Source organism: Acinonyx jubatus, chromosome C1, assembly GCF_027475565.1.
Source record: "Acinonyx jubatus isolate Ajub_Pintada_27869175 chromosome C1, VMU_Ajub_asm_v1.0, whole genome shotgun sequence".
NCBI classification, from domain to species: Eukaryota; Metazoa; Chordata; class Mammalia; order Carnivora; family Felidae; genus Acinonyx; species Acinonyx jubatus.
This window is the reverse complement of record NC_069381.1, coordinates 57,905,030-57,925,818: the sequence shown is the minus strand read 5'-3', so window position 1 is coordinate 57,925,818 and position 20,789 is coordinate 57,905,030. Positions and strand designations below refer to the sequence as shown.

The 20,789-nt window shown below is 38.6% G+C and overlaps 1 protein-coding gene and 1 pseudogene across 7 annotated transcripts in view; both read left to right on the top strand.

Annotated features, from left to right (window-relative positions):
- The window catches only part of PTGER3 (prostaglandin E receptor 3), a 171,289-nt gene that overhangs the window by 88,001 nt on the left and 62,499 nt on the right, over positions 1–20,789 (top strand). The window lies entirely within an intron of this gene.
- LOC128312169 (glyceraldehyde-3-phosphate dehydrogenase-like) lies at positions 13,081–19,164 on the top strand (annotated as a pseudogene).

The window sequence follows — 20,789 nt, the reverse complement described above, 5'->3', positions numbered from 1 at the left end:
ATGTTCCTAGGAAATGATGCAATTGTTTTTGGCAAAATAATGGAACTTTCAGCATAGTTCTAAAGTTCTTTTTGTATCAACATGCTTGCTGTGTTTTCAGTTGGGCGGGAGATTTGGCCAACAATCTGGTTCACAGCTGACTAAATCATTTTCTTGAAATGGTTCCCCATCAAAACCTAATTATAAATGCCTACAATTACCCAGGGTATCTGTCCAAATACTAATGGTTGTAGGAAATAGAGGAACTGCATTGATATGTTCCATTTGACAACACCTACCATGTACTTAATCTCACATTTCACATTTAAGACTCTAAAACTATAAAAGAAACTAGTCCTTCTTTAGGGTGGAGACAGGTGCCCAAACCTATAGATGTTCTCCTCAAAGATGAGGAAGGAAATCGCTACTGGAAGTAGCACAAAGAGCAAGGGTTTAGTTAAGACCAATCTTAGACTGGGCATTGGAAAATTCCTCTGTCTCTTAGATTTACATTAGAAACCTGGTCAGTTGTCTGAAACATAAGTGTATAATTTTGTACAGGGATGAGATCAGTGGCCCTAAAATATATTTCTGTAACAATTCCAGTGGTGAATACATGACAAAATCAAACGGAGCTAAAAGTCTTTCAAGCAGGATGTTCTGCTTCATGAACAAATGACCAATTTCTCATGATATTATCAGAAGCATTACAAAAAGTTTTTATATCTCTTACGTATGTCACTACTGGGGAAAGAGAACAAGGACAGGATAACTCCAAGTGCTTCCAATCTCTGCTGACAGAACAATAACAGACCATTCAGAGAAGGAAACTATCTCCACTTCATTTTAGAACTGTTGGCCTTAAAGATTTTTCTTTCTCTTCCTCCCTCCCTTTTTCCCTCCTTAAGGTGATCATACGATTTTTATCTTTTCATTTTGTCAGTGTGGTGTATTTCATTGATTGGCTTGCAGGTATTAAACCCTCTTGCATCCCTAGAATAAATCTCACTTTTTCATGGTGTATGATTCTTTTAATGCACTGTTGAATTTGGTTTGCTAATATTTTGTTGAGGATTTTTGCATCTATGTTAATCAGGGATATTGGCCTGCAATTTTCCTTTCTTCCTTCCATCTTTCCTTTCCTCTTTCTTTCTTCCTCTTTCTTTCTTTCTTTCTTTCTCTCCTTCTTTCTTTTTTTTTTTTAAATGTGTTTATTTATTTTTGAGACAGAGAGAGACAGAGGATGAGCAGGGGAGGGGCAGAGAGAGAGGGAGACACAGAATCTGAAGCAGGCTCCAGGCTCTGAGCTGTCAGCACAGAGCCCGATGTGGGGCTCGAACTCACAGACTCACAGATCATGACCCGAGATGAAGTCGGATGCCTAACTGACTGAGCCACCCAGGTGCCCCTCTCCTTCTTTCAAATATCTATTAAATCAATAAAATCCACTTGATTGTGTGTTACTTGGGAATAAAAATTACAGAACTATATGATGCAAAAGGAAAGGAGAAGTAACATTTAAAAATTTTTCAATATATAAGTGATTTATACTCACTATCTCATATAATATTCACTGCTGTTCTATGAGATTGTTACTGTAAACTTCTATTTTAGAGATGAGAAGCTTGAGGCCCATCTCTAGAGTGGGGCTTAATTAACTCACTTTCCCAAGGTCTATAACTTTAGATGGTGGAATTAGTATTCAAACCCAGGTTTGTTTGGCTACAAATCTTGTCTTTTCACTGTAACCTTTAAGATGTTTCCAATGTTTAAAGCAGTCTGCAAATAGATAAGATGTTAGAAATTATATTAGCTACCAGAAAACAATGATAGTTTCTTAGAAAAATGATGGGACTTAAAAATGTAGCATCCTTCCCCATTTCCTTCTGTCTTTCTTCATGTAGGAGAAGATGAAAATGACCTGAAGCAGTGGGATTTTTTTTTTAGCTAGAACACATGGCTGTACAGGATACCTCAACTTAATTTCATATTCAAGAGTACATTTGTAGTTTTTTTTTGAACTCTCATTCTTTTCCCCCCTCTCTCTTTTAGTTATCTTATAAATGTAAAAAACATAATTTAATGTTACCATCTACTACTAAAGAGACATATCTGCATTCTGTGATAGCATATGCTATTAAGATCAAGAGATAACATTGCATTTACTCCTCCAGAGGCAGAAAGCTGTGTTGGTGAAGGGAAAGAGGAGATTAGCCTGGAAATCAGAGTTGCTGGTTTGGGATACATCTTCCTCTACTCTCCATCTACGTGAACTTGGGAAATGACTGTAAAAGTTTAAGCTTCAGTTCATCATCTGTAACAAAGTTCTTAACACCCTTTTGCAGAATTGCTGTGAGGCTTAGTATGAAGACAGTACAGAAGGCCCCTGTCCATTTCAAGAGTCATGCAAACAGTGCTAGCACTGCTGGTCCTGAGCCCACAGAAGACCCTGCCAAACTGTCGTACTTTTCCCAGCACACTCTGGACAGCTTCATGAAAGTCTTGTCTAAAGACTAACCAGGAAACCCACCCAGCTTAGTGGACCTAACAAGCTAGAGGCATCCTCTCTGTCGTCCTGGGTTCAGGTGAAAAGTTTCCCATTGCTGTTTTTCACCTAAGGCCAAAAATACTATGTTGGAGCTTTAGCCTTGTAACAAAAGTTAAGTCTTGGGGAAACGTGGTCACTTTAATGAATGATTTGACGAGTCGTGTGCATTGTTCCCTGGGAGCAGTTTGTGACAGAAGAGTTGGAGGAGGGCAGAGAGCATCAGGTACACAGAAAGGGACAAAAAGGTGCACTTGTGACTAGGGAGAAGCTTCCAGGGATAGGAGGGGAGTGAGGGGATAAATGGCCATTTTTCTGCCATTTTTGCAGTCTCTTCAGATTCAGTCGGAAGTACATGGGTATATATCCCTCTAGATTTTTAGTCTATTAACCACTACTCTTCTCAAGGATGCCTATTCTCACTTTAACCATCATCTATGGTTTGGCATCCTGCTAGGCACTTGACAAACCGTCATACCGCACTTACATGATTGTCGCTTTTTACAGCTGAGAAAAAAGAGGGGTCGGTGAGCAGGCAAAGTGCAAAGAATGATTAAAAACAGATTATCTGAATGCAGACTTCCTGACCGTCTGCCAACTATACTGCCTGTCAAACTTCCCTAATTTGGAGATTTGTATTTCCTTCACCTAAAGAACGTGAAGAAAACGAGGGCATACATTAGAAGCAGCAACAACAATAAAACCCAAAATCTTAGTTTCTTGAAACAACAAAAGTTTGTTTGCCCTCACCTAGCCTGCCTGTGGGGGGGTTGGGTGTGGAGACCCGGCCTCAGGTCATCTCCATCAGAGACTCGGGCTAACCGAGGCTCCCAACATGGCTGGGCCCGTGGTAGCAAAAGGCAGAGCCTTAGAGAGGCACCCACTCGCTTCTAGAGCAAGTAGCATGCTGAGCCAATTGAAGAGGAAAATAATCTCACCACATTCTGAGAAAAAGGAGAAATGGAAGTACTAGCAATCAGCACTAATATATCCCCCAGAATCTCAACAGTAAGGACAGAAGAAAAACGAAGAAATTAAGTGCAGAAGTACTGAGTTTAGAAAGCAAAGTCCTTTTCGGCTCAATTTTTCAGACCAAGTGCTTATTTTAAACCTTTTTCTTGTGTTGACTTACTTGGCATGGTCGGAGATTTTCAGCAACCAGGGTCATTTTAAATATGGAGGGATACAGGCATATTTTTAGCAAAGATGAAAAAATGGGTTGGTCACTGAAATTACCCAGTTTAGACTTAACAGCATATGGTTCACAATTGCTACAAATTGCTGCTTTAGTCAATGGAAAAATTTTCATATACATGGTGTTAACACTGCACATCGCTGGAAGAAATGCAAAGTGTTTTGGTATTTTGTGCAGAACAACTATATCTGGAGAGCTTGTAGAACTTGGTGCCTTTTTTAGATGAAATGAAGTTATGGATTTGTGAACTAAAAATCTGTATGCTGTCCAGGTTATTAAAGCATATTTGAATTCAGAATCATCAGACTGGCAAAAGCTTCTACTTTTAGGATTCTGTAAACCTGCATTGACCTTGAATTAATAAAGCTAGGAAGTACGATGCATGGAAAGGACTTTAAGGAAGGCAGCGTTCATAACTCCCATTCTGAAGTTATTTCCTGTAAGACCCTTGGTTAATCTCCTAACTTTTTAGGTTATTTCTCATCTGCTAAAGTAGGGGATATTAAGAAGCCCATGTGACAAGTACTACTGTAAAATATATCTTACCTCCAAAATATGTCTCGATACTGTTCACTATGCTTCATCTTGAGTACTGCTATTCTAATCCACACAAAACTTGTCTCTCAGCAAGGTCACTACTGATGGCCTCCTAATGATTTTTCTTCTTCTTTCCCCAGCTTATTCATTTCTCAGTAGACATAGGGATCTTTCTCACCCCGGGACTTTTGTACATGCTATTCCACTTTTTTTTTTCTCAATTTCCTGCATATATAGTTCTGTTTCTTCCTTTGGTTACTGGCTTAAATACTTTTTCAAAGCTCTCTTTCTTATGCTTCCTATCTGTGGTAGTTTTCTCTTATTATTTTCTACCTTATCTAATTTGTTTCATTTACAGTGCCTATCCTAATTTGTTACTTGTTTTTGCTTCTTTGTTTACTTCTTTCTTTGTTTTCTGAATTAGAATATGAGTTTCACAAGAGCAGAGACTGGCTTGATCTTATCCATCCTTGTCTTTACCAAGCACAGAACCTGGCACATTGCAGGTGCCAAAAAAATACTTTTGTGATGAGCCAAGGGGCTGTTGTGAAGAGTGAGATAATTCACTGCATCTTTAAGCACATAGCGGTGCTCAGTAAATATCAGTATTCTGCTGCTTTTCTTTACCAGGGCTGCCCAATCATCTTCAACTCTTCTCTACATCTCCCTGCTCAAGGTACACTGGTGTGATTCTCCATCACATAGAAATATCCAAGGAATCTAAACTAAAGGGCAAATTGTAGTGAAATAGAGGGAACGGAAGAGGCTACTCTTGGCTTTGATACATTTGTCTTTTCTATGTCTGTGTTTTTGTGAATTATGCATTGGCACCATTATTATGCATGACCTTTCCTATGTCAAATTTGGAGATTTATAATCAGCTAATAAACATTTATTTCTTACTATGCCTTCCTATAGGCTATGGAGTATCTCTAAAGTTATCTTGAGCAAATGTGGTTTTGCAAAATTTTTTGACCATTTTATTGTGATTTTCTCTTATTATTTAAAAAATGAGCCTGGGTGGCTCAGTAGGTTAAGCATCTGACTTTGGCTCAGGTCATGATCTTACCACTTGTGTGTTCGAGCCCCGTGTCAGCCTCTGTGCTGACAGTTCAGAGGCTGGAGCCTGCTTTAGATTCTGTATTTTCCTCTCTCTGCCCCTCCCTTACTCACACTGTCTATCTCTCTGTCCTTCAAAAAAATAACCACTAAAAGAATAAAAAATGAGTGGAAAATGAAAATACAAATATGCATAAACTAGTGGAAAAAAAGGGTGAAAATAAGACAAAGGTGAAAACAATTAAGCGTGTAATGGATGGTTAACATTTACTTGTTTGGGGCACACTGACCTTAAATTAATTGTATCTTTATGAAAGAAAATAATAAATTTAAAGAACAGCATGAAGTGCTAGAATTTATTATCCAGTATTATGTGTGAAAAGTTAGGCATAATTATCAAATTTATACCAGTTCCTCTCTGTGGAACAGAATTCCACTCTAAAATACATCTCTTGCATGTTTGACTTTCTTATGTGTTTTCAGTCTGATTTTGTCTGAAGTAGTGGCTCACTAATGGAGCATGCTCATTTCCCGCCTGGAAGAGGGACACTCCCTGAGTTTACTTATGAGGAACTTCTGAGTCAGTGAGGTGAAGAAACTAGTCCCACAAACCTGCCTCAGTCCTTCCTCATCAGTTGCCTGAATAATTTTAGAGTCAAGGTCTGCAGACACAGAAACCAGTATTTATTTAAAAGTAACTCTTCATAGGGGTGCTTGGGTGGCTCGGATGGTTAAGCGTCCAACTTTGGCTCAGGTCCTGATCTCACGGTTCATGAGTTCGAGCCCCACATCAGGCTCTGTGCTAATACTTCAGAGCCTGGAGCCTGCTTCAGATTCTGTGTCTCCCTCTCTCTTGCCCCTCTTCCACTCATGTTCTGTCTCTCTCAAAAATAAAAATAAACGTTAAAGAAAAAATAACTCTTCATAGTTTTGGACTATTATTCATTTATAAATGGTGGCCATTTTGTGATGGCAAATATTTACATTTCTAGATGTCCAAGAAGAAAGACCTTCGAGGCGTCTTTTGCTTTGTTTCTTCTTGGTTAATTAATTAATCTCTCCACAGGCTGCAGGGTGTTGATTTCAGTCTGTTTCTTTTTAAGAACAATGAACATCGACCTGGGGAGACCACACCTTATGTTTCTAAGGCAAAGCTACTTCAGTGAATCAGGTCCAGAAGAATTTTTCTGACTCTCCTACAACCCTGCTCTGCCCCTTAACTCTTGCCAAACTATTCAGGAATATGCCTCTGCACTTCGACACACTCAGTCTTCAGATTTGGTTGTCCTGATGTTACTGAATTTGGCCATGTTCTTAATATTGTTCTTGATTTGCAGAATGGATTTTGGAGTTCTGCCCATATCTCTTAGCATTTAATCCCCAAAAAGCCTATCCCTATTTTTCCTTTATTACCCACTGAGCTAAAGGCAATTACCATCCTCACTGCACAAGCCTTATCTCAAATTCTCAGTAGCCATATGTGTATAGTGGTTATCTGATCGTACAGAATACTCTATTGAACAGCACTGCTCTGGAGTATCCATATCTTTACTAGCCTTCCCACCAGTATCTCTCAACAGATGACAAACGGATCAAAATATGAGCAGCCCAGGTTGGAATGCATCAATGACCACACAACTCAAGTCTTAGCACAAATGTCCTTGACGTTTTTCTCTTTTCGGTTAATGGTGCGTATCTTTGTTTTCCAAACTCTTTCACAAGGCTTACAAAATCCATCATGACCTTTACCATTTGCTTAACTTAATCATTCCTTTCCCTTGAACTATACTCTTCTGAACTACTTTGTTTCTTGACTCCAATTTTAAACTTGCCATTTCTTGTCTGGAATATTCTTCCCTTCTCAACACTGTCTCAAGTATTCTCTGGTTTTGTGGGACACTTTAAAAGGAGATGCTCAATCACTTTGGACAACTTAGAGATGTGTGGCTAATTTAATGTTGCTTGACTATTAATAACATTCAACATCAGAAAGCAAATTAGAGCATAGGGAGAATGTGGAACTATATTTTGTACCTGGAAAATGATGAAATGCCAAACTTCTTAAGTGAAGAGTCTCAACCCTAGGGACTTAAACTGTTCCAAGTGTTTTGTAAGAAACAACCCTTTTGTATCTCTATTTGTAGGCGTGTGTGCGTGTGTGTGTGTGTGTGTGTGTGTGTAATTCACTCCCCATCGCTAAAAACTTTTCTCTTGACCTCTTTACCCCACACATGAAGAGACAACAGAGGAGCTCTGTGGATACGGTGCAAACTATATTTGAATCTATTCCAATAGTTAACTCTAAGAAAATATTTTAATGCTAGCAGAGCCTTTGAGAAACATGCTCTAAACATCCTTGCTTATCGTTTGTGATCTCTATCTACAGGAAACATTTGGGAAGGAGAACCATCCACAGCAAGAGTAGGCTTGTCAGGAGCAACACATCAGACCCCTACCTGGTTAGGAGCATTTAACGATGAGGTCAAATTATAGTAAAGAATGCCAGAGAGTTGGAGTACTCCCACTGAAGATACCCTCTAGTACTAAAATACATTATTACTAACATTTGAAATGGATATCAAAAGTGAGCTTGCACCGCACCTACACTGTCTCTTCATTGTCTTTCCTCACAGTCTCTCTGTCTCCATGTTTAGGGTGCTGAAATTGAGGACAAAGGTCTCTGCAGGAAATATCTTCACTTTGTAACAGTAAACACAAGGGTCTTTTTCTGACATTTTTACCCAAGACTGGAGAATTTGCTCTGATGCATATCCCTCAGAATGATAAGAAAATGGAAACAAAATTTAGATTTTATTATATACCTATAGTTGCAATATCATCCTGAAAATGCAGAAACTATAACAAAGATTTCACAAATCCCATTCAATAGATCCCAGTTTGGCCATGATCAGAATATTCATCTTAATTTTCAGACACATGAACCATGAACTCATAATCTTAATTAGGCCAGGAATGTAGACGGACTTGAAAAATTATTCCCAATTCAGATGAAATGTTACTGATCATTTTTTCTTTCTCAGTTCTTGCAAGGTCTGCTCCATCTGTTTCTGATAATTAAAAAAAATCCTGTACAGGAATGAAGTACATAAAAAAATATCAGACATACTTGCTAAACTACTTGTATATGGAGTTATACCAGTTCCCAGTCTCAGTGATTAGATTATCTCTCTCCATTTTCTTTGAATATCAGAAAAATGAATGTAAATTAGTGTGCGGCTATTTTCAAATTAATGGCAACATGTAAAGCTCAAAGATTCATGTTCAATTATGCAGGGAGTGCTGATTTTGTATACCAGCCATTACTGGATCCCCCAGGCAGTGAAGCGTGGTCCAGAGTCTGTCTCAGGCATTACAGGAAACCCTACTATTCCATTACACTCACTATGTCTATAGCCCTGATGAAATCCATGATTGTGTTCTCTGGCACCTAACTTATGTTTTGATTACTATGAACATTTTATAAAAATATTTTGTTTCTTAGTTTCTAAGCAGAAACAATCACCCATCCTATCAAAACAAAACAAGCCATAGCATGTGTAAATATAAATTTTTAGAACATGTATACACAGATAAATAAACAAGAGTGTATGGAGTGTAACTGTTTCTAAATGATATCTTGCTGCTTATTTTTGTTGCAAATTCTCAACAATGATGTAAGCAATGCATGACACATCAGCTGTCATGAGTCCCAGCAATGCAACCTGAAGTTCAACAATCCCAGTCTACAGCAGTGTGAGACACTGAGTTTGGGTATTGCCTAATGCAGAAGTTAACTTGAGTTCTTTTTCTAAACATATGAATCTCTTTTTTACTTTCAGAGAGAAAAAATAGATTTCTTGAGCATCTACTTTAGCTTAAACACAGAGTTAGATATATCTACATATGATATCATGGTTAATTCTAACAAAAGCCCTGAGAATAAAAATGGTTATCCCCATTTTCACCAATGAGGAAACTAAGTCATACAGCAGATAATTGACTTTCCCAAGAACATACTACCGAGGCAATGAAGCAAACCCAGGTCTGAGGCCCTGGAATTTATTCTTTTTCTAATCTATCTTGCTACTTCTGGTCACTGAAATCCTTCTTAGGTAGTTATATTTGCAGTGATATAAACCTCTCAAGGACACACAGGGGCAAATCAATGAATGAAAGTAAAATGTAGGAGGGGCTGAAACCTAAGACCTGTGACCACTCACACCTGATTCCTGAAGCAAAAATAGTCAGGACCCTAGCCAAGTGCGCTGGGACTCAGGTCTGGGCCTCAGTCCTATTGGAGTAGGAATGTCAAAAGGGAAAACTAAACTAGAAGTCTAAGTGTGTGAACTACGTCAGTAGGGTGGACTGCCGGCCAAGTCTCTGTGAGCACCCCAACCCCATACAACAGGAAATGTGACTTTCAAAGGGCCACTATACGTTTTATTCATGCACTTCCATAAGTCAAGGACTTTATTTATTTATTTATTTATTTATTTATTTATTTATTTATTTAATGTTTTATTTATTTTTGAGAGAGAGAGTGCAAGTGGGGGAGGGACAGACAGAAGGGTGAACAGAAGATATGAAGCAGACTATGCACTGAGAGCAGCAAACCCTATGTGGGGCTTGAACTCACCAAATGCAAGATCGTGACCCAAAGTCAGACGCTCAACCAACTGAGCCACCCAGGCACCCCAATAAGTCAAGGACTTTAAAAGATAAAGATAGTTTTTCTTTGAAGAAGGAATTCCTGCTTTGTGATTTGTTTCTTTTTAATTTAACATGAAGAAAATAACAGCAATACTTAGCTGGATCTGTTCAGTATATGGGAGTGTAAACTCTTTGTAAAAAACAACGTTTTTATGCCAAATCAAGTCAGATTAGATTGTATAAGATCTGTTGTCCCATGACTCCAAGTCCTTGGAAAGCATCCCAATTTAGTCTATTAGAGTCACTCTCTCTGCTTTTCATATGCACAGACACACACTGGTGGGTAGGGACGCAGTCTGAATTTGAGAGCAGGTGTTCTGTCCTAAAGGCCACATCCCACGCTAGGAGCAAAACCTCTCATGTGCTGCTTTTCACAAAACTGCAAAGCTGTAAGGAAAACATGAAGTGAAGGATCTGCAGCAGGGTATTAGGGTGTATTTTCTTTTTTTAATATTTATTTTTGATAGAGAGAGAGAAACAGAGCGTAAGCAGGGGAAGGGCAGAGAAAGAGGGAGACACAGAACTTGAAGCAGGCTCCAGGCTCCGAGCTGTCAACACAGAGTCAGAAGAATGGCTCAAACTCACAAAACATGAGATCATGATCTGAGCTGAAGTCCCACGCTTAACCACTTAAACGACTGAGCCACCCAGGCTCCCGAGGGTACATTTTCTAAGATCAGCTTTTGTGTCTCATTGTTATCAGCTTCTCCAAGTTAGAAGGGGCCACGTTTGATTTGTTTTTCTGCTTAGAAAATATAAAAATTATATAGTAGAGAGATGTAATAGATAGTAGGGAAATTAAGCAAAGGCTTTGAAGTCAGTCATCCCTGGTTTGAATATAATCTCAACCACTCTCTAAATTTGTGTTTTTTAAGCTCTCTGAGTTTTGGGGTTTTCACCTGCAAAAGTACCTCAAAGAGTTAATGTAAAGGATAAATGAAAAAAAAAAAAAGAGGTTAGAGAGGGAGAGAGCCAAAGCATAAGAGACTCTTAAAAACTGAGAACAAACTAAAGGTAGATGAGGGCGGGAGGGAGCGGAGGGTGGTGATGGGTATTGAGGAACTGGGTGTTGTATGGAAACCAATTTGACAATAAATTTGATATTAAAAAAAGGATAAATGAGATAAAGCACCAGGTAGACAGTTAGTACTAAAAAATAATTACCTGTTAATATTCTAGGGTATCTTTATAGTTGTAGACATTTTAATATTAATCGATATGCCATGCACAGTGTTAGTTCCCTTATATACATTATCTGTAATTTGTGTAACAGCCATGGCCCCAAACCGTGACTAGATAGATGTTTCTCATTACACTCTGTTAAATGGATTCGAGAGAGAAGAGTGTAGAGACTTGGAGATGCATCATGAGGCTATTAGACTGGTTCAGATCAGGAGTTCTCACAAAGCTGGTGGTAGTGAGATGGAAAGGGGTAACTACTTAGGATTCAGCATTTGGAGAACAAACACAAATGGTTTGTTGTGATGGCAAGGAATAACAAGGACTTAAATAGTCACCCTTCTTACTTAATCTAACTAAAATCCACTGATGATAGAGCACTGATTTGGCAGAATATTCAAATGAAGAGGTAAGGCTATAAAAAGACACCCCCAAAATGACATGCTAGGTACCATTTGTCTTCTTAATTCAGTACCAGCAGTTATTTTTTTCTAGCATCTACTATATTTCAAATACAGGGCTAGGCATTTGGTGCTACATAATAAAACTTGGTGTACATAATAAAACTTCACCAACTCAAAGAAGTGCAAGGAAGTTATATTCATACTGGATGCTTTGGTTGTAAATAACAACAACAAAAAAACCCTCAAACTGACTTTAAAAAAGAACAATTTATTGGTGAAATAACTTAAGAGTCTAGGATCTTGATGCCTAGATGACATTTGGAGAATCTGGGTTTTTCTGGTTTTGTTCTTTGCCTTCTCCTGCACTGGTTTTATTCTCAGGAATGTTCTCTTTTCATGCAAGCAAGATGAACAGGAAAAGCTACAGGCTATCATTGTTACTAGTTAGGCAACCTTAGTAGAAAAAAATTCTTCAGCAGCTCACAACTTCTTAGTTCTAGCAAATGGAGATATTAGCCCAGTTTGGATCGTGTTTCCCTTCTTGAACTAATTATTATGGCCTGGGGTTGGCCTTAATGAATCTTATGTGCTAGAATAAAGGGAAGTCACTCTAAATAGGATGGTTTAAGTGTTACTACCCAAATCCAGGAAGAATGAATTGGGTGATCAAAAATTACAAATGTTAACTATGCTATCTAGTTGATTGAAGCAAGGGACCCTTTTGTTGCAAATAACAGAAGTCAATCTCAAAGTGGCTTAAATCAAAATGGAATTTGTTTTAAAATCTCATGAAATCCAAGAGCAAAGAGTGTAATAGGACTTCCCAAGGAACTGAAATGAAGAAATAAAATTAATTGGCATTACAGCTGCTTCTCCCATTTCTTGTCTCTCTCTCAACCCTTCTCTCTCTCCTTCTCTCTGTCTTTCTGTCATTCTCTCTTTGTGGCCATGTGTTAGTCTTTTTTTTTTCTACACAACTTCTGTATTTGGGATATATCTCATTCTTCAGTCAAATGTCTGTTTCTCAATGCACATGACTATCTCACAGTTCTGGAGTTTTATATCTCTTTGGTTTCAACCACTCAAAAGAGACCAAGATTACCTTCTCTCATTCTCAATTCAACAGGTATGAATCAAACTGTATTACTCAGACTTGGAACTGGTGACCACTCTGGTCCAACCAAGTGAGGCACACAGCCTGGATTAAGCCCACCTCTGCATAAAGGGGTGGTTCTTGGAAAAAAGAGGCTATTGTAATGTGGATAAAATACTAAAAGCAGTTCACTACAACAACTCCACCAACTTTCCTGAAAGATCTTGTTCTTGTTCTAAAACCCATCTTCATCTTCCGGACCTTAGTAAATATGCAAAATGATACCAACATAACAATATTAAAAAATGGCAAGGCAGAGTCTTCAATAATGAAATCCTGTATCAAAATCAATGCCGCATGTTTGGCAGCCTGGCCAGGTATGTCAGGAGGATACACAGCAAGCGAAAACCCCAACGACTACTTATTTACTTACTTACTGGTAAGCTGCAAGTTGTGGAGAAAAAAAGTAATCCATTCTAAAGAACGATTATCCACTTCCCACAGTAGTTTTCCAACATATCATCAGGGGGCAGTGAAGCAGATAAATAAGGCAGAGTTCCTTCCTTCAAAGATTCACAGAGACTTAGGGAGACAGACACCTAAACCAATGATTTAAAAATAGCTACGATAATTGGGGTGCCTGGGTGGCTCAGTCAGTTGAGCGTCCAGCTTCAGCTCAGGTCATGGTCTCACGGTTTGTGAGTTCGAGCCCTGCATCGGGCTCTGTCCTGACAGCTATGAGCCTGGAGCCTGTTTCGGATTCTGTGTCTCCCTCTCTCTCTCTGCTCCTCCCCCACTCATGCTTTGTCTCTCTCTCTCTCTCTCTCTCTCAAAAATAAATAAACATTAAAAAAAAATTTTTTTAAAAGCTACGATAAGTGCTAAAAGGGTGGGCATCTCAGAATGCTCCCGAATTTCAGAGGGACAAACATCCTGCTACAAGGAGTGTATACTAGTTTATTAGGGCCCGCCCTAACAAGATACCACAGAATGGATGGTTTAAACAACAGAAATTTAGTTTTTCACGGTTCTGGAAGCCAGACTTCCAGGATCAAGGTGTTGGCAACTTTGCTTTTTCCTGTGTCCTCTCTCCTTGGCTTGCAGACAGCTACCTTCTTGTTGTGTCCTCATATGGTCTTTTCTAAGTATGAATGTCTCTCTGTGTGTCCAAATCTCCTCTTAAGTACACCAGTCAGATTGGGCTCAACCTAAAGACCTCATTTAACCTTAATGACTTCTGTAAAGTTCCTGTCTCCAAATACAGTCACATTCTGAGGTATTGGGGGTTAGGGCTGCAACTTCTGAATTTAGGGGAGGGCAAATACAGTTCAGTCCACAACAGAGAGAAAGAAAAACTTTCTTTCTTTCTCTTTCTCTGCAGAGGAGCATTGTCTGCTTCAGTCTTAAAGCATAAGGCAGGAAAGGTATACCCCTGCAGGAGCAAAGGTATAAAAGCAAGAGTGAGCATGACTTATCTATGGAATTTTAAGTAATTTGGTATAGGTAAAACTTAGGATACATATGAGAAGTTGGAAATCGGTATAAAAGATAAAGTTGTACACACAATTAAGGATGGAATTATATTTATAATATAATTTATAATAAATATATATTATATTTTTTATTTATATTGGGGTGTATTACATGGAGGTGGGTTAAACTATGGTAACAAATATGCTTCAAAATGTAATAGCTCAAACACAATAAAAGTTTATTTCTAACTCTAATAACAGTCCAGTGTGGATGTTACAGATCCACTAGGAGTTCTTTTTTACACAGTGCTTCAGGGACCTGATTCCTTTTGTGTTAAGGCTCTCAACTGTGTGTCAAGATTGGGGTTCTATGTCCAGCTAGTAGCTTTCCCTTTAAGGTGTGAATTGCCAAGTAGCACACTTTACTTTTGCCTTTGTTGAGAACTAGTCATATGACCTCTTCTGGTTGCTGGGTTATGGAACTTATAATATCATAAGGGAGGCCTTCGTGGATATAATTCAATTATGGAAAGTATTTTGTACAGAGGAACTCTATCAATCTTGTAAGTCATACTAAAGAATCTGGGCTTTAGGTTCTCTGCTCCTCCCCATTCAGCAGACAGCTGCATCTTCTGATGCAGTGTCAGCCGTGTCCCTGAGACACAATGGCGGAGGTGAGAGAAATATGGATTTGGCTGTACTGGGTGCCTGGTCAACAGGGCTGCTTTTAACTCTGGCAAAGTAGATATTGTCACCATCAGTGATCCCTTCATCAACCCAATTACTTGGAATACATGTTCCAGTATGATTCTACCCATGGTAAATTCCACAGCACAGTCAAGGCTGAGAATGGGAAACTTGTCATCAATGGAAAGTTCATCTCCATCTTCCAGGAATGAGATCCCACCAACATCAAATGATATGATGCTGGTGCTGAGTATGTTGTGGAGTCCAGTGGGGTCTTTGTCACCATGGATAAAGCTTAGGCTCACTTGAAGGGTGGGCCAAGGGAGTCATCATCTCTGCCCCTTCTGCTAATGCCCTCATGTTTGCGATGGGAGTGAATGATGAGAAGTATGACAACTCCCTCAAGATTGTCAGCAATGCCTCCTGTACCACCAACTGCTTGGCCACTATGTCCAAGGTCATCCATGACAACTTCAGCATCATGGAGGGACTCATGACCACAGTCCATGCCATCACTGCCACCCAGAAGACAATGGATGACTCCTCTGGAAAGCAGTGGCATGATGACCAAGGGGCTGCCCAGAACATCATTCCTACTTCTACTGGTGCCACCAAAGCTGTAGGCAAGGTTATCTCTGAATTGAATAGGAAGTTCATTGGCATGGCCTTCAGTGTCCTTGCCCCCAACATGTCAATCATGGATCTGACCTGCCACCTAGAGAAAACTGCCAAATACGATGACATCAAGGTGGTGAAGTAGGCATTAGAGGGTCCCTCAAGGGCATTCTGGGCTCTACTGAGGACCAAGTTGTTTCCTTCAACTTTAACAGTGGCACTCATTCTTCCATCTTCAATGCTGGGGTTGGCATTGTTCTCAATGACCACTCTGTCAAGCTCATTTCCTGGTATGACAATGAATCTGGCTACAGCAATCAGGTGATGGGCTGTATGGTCCACACAGCCTCCAAGGAGTAAGAGCCCCCTGGATCACCAGCCAAGGCCAGAACAAGAGGAAAAGAGAGGCCCTCAGCTGTTGAGGAATTCTTGCCCCAACTCATCCACCAACACACTGAGAATCTCCTGACATCCACAGTTTCCAACCCAGACACCCTGAGGAAAGAGAGGGGCTTGGGAAGTCCTACCTTGTCATGTCCCATTAATAAACTATATTGAACCTAGGCCAAAAAAAAAAAAATCTGAGAAAAAGGGCATGACTGGGAATTTTAAAGCAGAAATAACATGACTGAATTTTTATTTTTTCAAGTTTTTAAATTTTCATTTTAAAATGTAATGCTGGTAGCACTATAATGAAAGGACTCATGGGGCAATATGAGAAACAGATATAATATTAAGGAGGCTCTTTTGGTAATTCTGGAAAGTGGTCCTAAATTAAGTAGTGCTGGCAAGAGTGGAAAAGATGGGTCAGATTCCACTGATATTTCAGAAATAGATTCATCATGAATCCTGACTGATTTCTTATGAGGAGAGAAGAGGAAGAAAATTCTAGGTATCTCATGATTTCTGGCTTGGGTGAATGATGAAATTTTGGTAACATTAAACAAGGAGGAATGGGTGGAGGAAAGCCTCAGTCTGAAACATACTGATTTTGAGACTTCTGTAGGATATCCAAATGGCAGTATCCAGTGAGTTATTGTATACATAAATTAAATTTTTCAGGAGAGAATCTGAGGCTTAAAATAGATTTTATAGCTATTACAGTAATGATGAGAGGTAGGTGAAATCACATATAAATGGAGTCATCCATAGTAATCATAGATTTACGCAATGACACAAGAATGTTGATTTTCAACTTCCACTTTAAAGGAAAAATGGGTTTAGGTAAAAAAAAAAGTTTAAATAATGCCAAGTTATGAAAGTAGTAGGTTGTCTATTTTATAAGTAGTTAATGGCAAAAAGAAAATAAAAAGTTCCTGCTAAGTATCAGAGATTCATATACTACAAGAAATTATCATAAAACAGAAAATCATTACAAGTAAGAGGGGTTTTCTGAACTTGAGAAGTCTTTCTGCAGGAGTACTGCCATTATTATATGTACATTCAATGAAGTACACATTTAATTAATAACCCTATGTTCTTGCAAGTATCCATCAAGTATGTTGATAAAACAAGAGGTGGCCAATTTTATTCTTCCTGGTAAATAACCAGCTCCCTTCTGGAAACTCTGAATCATTTATATTTATATATTCTGTTCACTTAAGGGTAGTCCCAATGTAATTACTAGTGGATTAAAAATGATTATGTGACTCCTGGGTAAGAAATCTGAATCAAAGACCCCAATGAAACATCCTATTAGGTGATTGTTAAAAAATGCCAAATAAACACCTAAATGATAACCAGATGTTAGAAAAGGCTTGGAATTCTCCTTTTTCTACTTTTTAAAAAGTTTATTAAAAAAAATTTTTTTTGAAAGAGAGAGAGAAAGAATCCCAAGCAGGCTCCATCCTGTCAGCACAGAGCCCCGATGCTGGGCTTAAACTCACAAACTGTGAGATCATGACCCTGAGCCAAAATCAAGAGTCTGACACTTAACTGACTGAGCCACCCAAGCACCCCCAGAAAATGCTTGAAATTTCTTTAGATGATTATTACTAAATTCAGGAAATGAGAATGTAAAATGTTTTTAAAATATGGCATCATCATGGAGTACTTCCCAAAATACTGATATTTCCTTTCAGTTAGGATCATTAGGGTAAATTTTGTAAATCATCACCATAATTTTAGTAAGGGTCACTTACAAATTGTACTTGAGTTAACTGTACTGAAAAACTCCAGAGTAATTTGACCTTTGCCCTGCCTAATCTTGGTGCTCAGGCTCAAATGTGATGTTTGGGCATGGACTCTCACATTTGATGTGTTATCTTTTCATCTTCTTCTGAGGTCTGATTTCTATTTTAACTTCTATGTCACAAAGAGTTTTAAAGAAGCCTTTTGCTAAAATGCCTCAAGGTCTTCCCCTATTCTCTTTAAAAAAGAAGAGGGGTAAATAGTATTTCAAAGTAGATATCTGTAATCCAGACTGTAGAGCCTTTTAGCTACAGAATTTAAGTTTGGCTCCAAAATGTCATCTTTTACCTCTAAGTTAAAAGCTGATACTTTGAATAAGAGTTAAACTCTTACCTGCTTTTGATAAGATGAAATTATAGAACTAACCTGCTATTCTTTGGGATAATATAAAAGTGAAATACACTTGACATCAAAACTAGCCAATTGATTTAAATGATGTATAAATATAATAAACAATGATTAACTTTTAAGTCTTTAAAGGTGCCCTTCATTTTCAGGTTTTATATTTAATTAACCATGTAAAATAATGAAGAAACACCATGGATTACTTTAGTAGACATAGATAATCACTAAGTTGTCTAAATAGGTTTTTTTGGGAGGTGTAGGGGGGAGGCCAACTTCAAATTGGACTGAAGATACCTAAAAGGCAATCTCAAATACATTCACATTTGCAAGATCCTCTTTACCTAATTATTCCTTTTGATGTTCTCCAGCAATTTAACTGATCCCTTTTGTACAACATACTCGTTATGGATTACATAGCTTAAATTGACATCCAAATGCTATAAGGACTTCCAAGTCTGTGCTATTCAGACTTCCCACCTTTATAGCCAGTGTCTGGCTGGACATCACATTTAACTGAACTTCACTCAGGACCTGCTTCCCAAAGCCTGCTTCTTCCCCGGGCTCTAGGCTCTGGCCATCAACACTGGAATTATCCTGGATGACCTGCCCCTCCTGTCATTATAGTCACATGTGTCAATTCTGCTTCTATGTAATGTCCTTGAATCTGTCCATTTGTCTCTTTCCCCAGTTCAGCTAAATTAGTTCCAGCACTCTTATCTGATGGCTTACTCTAATGCTTTCATGTTGCCCCCAGCCTTGTTTCTCCAACCAACCCTCAGCTTCCCTCACCAAATCTATTCACTGTGTAGCCAGAGTGACCTCTCCTCCACATCATTTCCCCACACTGCAGCCAGAGAAATATTTCTAAGGCATAGAAATAACCTTGCCACTTTTCTGATTAGAAGTTTTGAGAATTTCTTATTTCTCCCAGAATAAATTCCAAACTTATTAACACCACATATATGGTCCTTAATAATTGGGGCCCTTTATACCTCTATTCTATTATTTATTTAGTTCCTAAATGTACCATGCCCCTCTAATAGTCTGAGAGAGAGAGAAAATCCCAAGCAGGCTCCCAGCCGTCAGCCCAGAACCTGACGCGGTCTCAAACCCACGAACTGTGAGATCATGACCTGCCTGAGCCAAATCAAGAGTCCAAAAGCTTAACTGACTGGGTTACCCAGGTGCCCCAATAGAACCTGGAATTTTGCCTTAATAGGAGGGTCTGTCTGAATTGATCCAACTGATTTTTCAATTTCATGCATGACAATTCAGTATAAAAGTTTTATCTTTAGCACATTCCTTTCTTTGTTTTCCTTTCGACCCTGAGCCTCCCCTTGGTTTCGGTGTCAGTTGGGTTACCCAGTTAAACCACCAGCCCACTTTCATCAGAGAATCTGGTATATAGTGAATAAGATCCCTCTATTAAACTACTTGAGGTTAGGGGTGCCTGGGTGGCTCAGTTGATTAAGCATCAGACTCTTGATTTTGGCTCAGGTCATGATCTCCTGGTGAAGAATGAGGCTCTGCCTGGGGCCCAAGTCTGTGTAGCGCTCCTTGTGGGACTCCATGCTGAGTATGGAGTCTGCTTAAGGTTCTCTCTTAAGCCCCTCCCCTATTCATGTGTGTGCTCTCACTCTCAAAAACAAAAAAATACCATCTGGGGTTTAAAAAAATGATAATAATTTAGGCTAAAATCATGCCAAATGACAGAATGATATATTTTTTGTTGTTTCTGCTTATAGTAATAGCTGAGCAGAAAGAGTAGATAAAAAGAAATGAGAAATGCCCCTCTTACTATAAATTAGACTACCTACGTGAAAATTAGAGGTGGGAATTAAGAAATACGTAGATTTTCTTGTGTATTATAAATATGTGCCAACAAAAGTACATCTCTGATGTCACCTACAGTGAGAAATGTCTGAAATTAACTCCAATAGCTTCTTATTAATCCATTCTGTTTTTAATGTGCTTTCTTCCAATGTTTTCGTTCTTTTTCTCAAATTTACTAGATGCTTTCTTACACTTGACTTTAGGATCAAGGCATCTTGGTGGGCTCACTATAGATATAGTCTTCTCCCTTTACATCTGGTTTAAAATATAAACCATATGTAACATCAATGATATTTACAAGGTGGTTATGTTTAGATTTGGTGATCAACAAGTATCTTAAAAAGTGGAGAAAAGAAAGTTGAGAGCTGGTAGGTCAGAGGAGGTCAATTTGAGGAAGCAATTATTATGACATCTGACATTATGGCTTATAATAAGCTTGGCCATCTGTTTCTTATAGAAGTTTTATTGTTTCTGTTGTTATTGCTGCTTCTGTCAGGAAAGAAGATCTGGAGAGTGTTTTAGAAAGCACATTTTTCATAATTCAAATGATAAATCATCTTATGTAACTATTAACTTAGTTATATCTTTACATTGATGTAGGCAAATTCTCTGGGTAATATTACATGTATTGCCTGTATTCACATATTTGGAGACATCTAATTTTCCTTAGAGTCAATCCGTGAGCATTTTTGTTGTTCAATACTTTAAAAATCTATGCTGGTGATGGATGGGCCAATTTTGCTAATGTGGGAACTAAGCAGGGAGAAACTGAGTTTCCCAAACACAGAGTCAATGTGAAGCTTCAGAGTCAGAGGATGTAGAAGATTAAAGAAATTAAGCTTTGCCAAACTAAGTTTCCTCAACTGAAGTAGCTGAATTCCTGAATCGAAGCCAGTCACTCTGAGCTCTGTGTTTTATTTACAGTGCAGCACGTTCACAATGATGT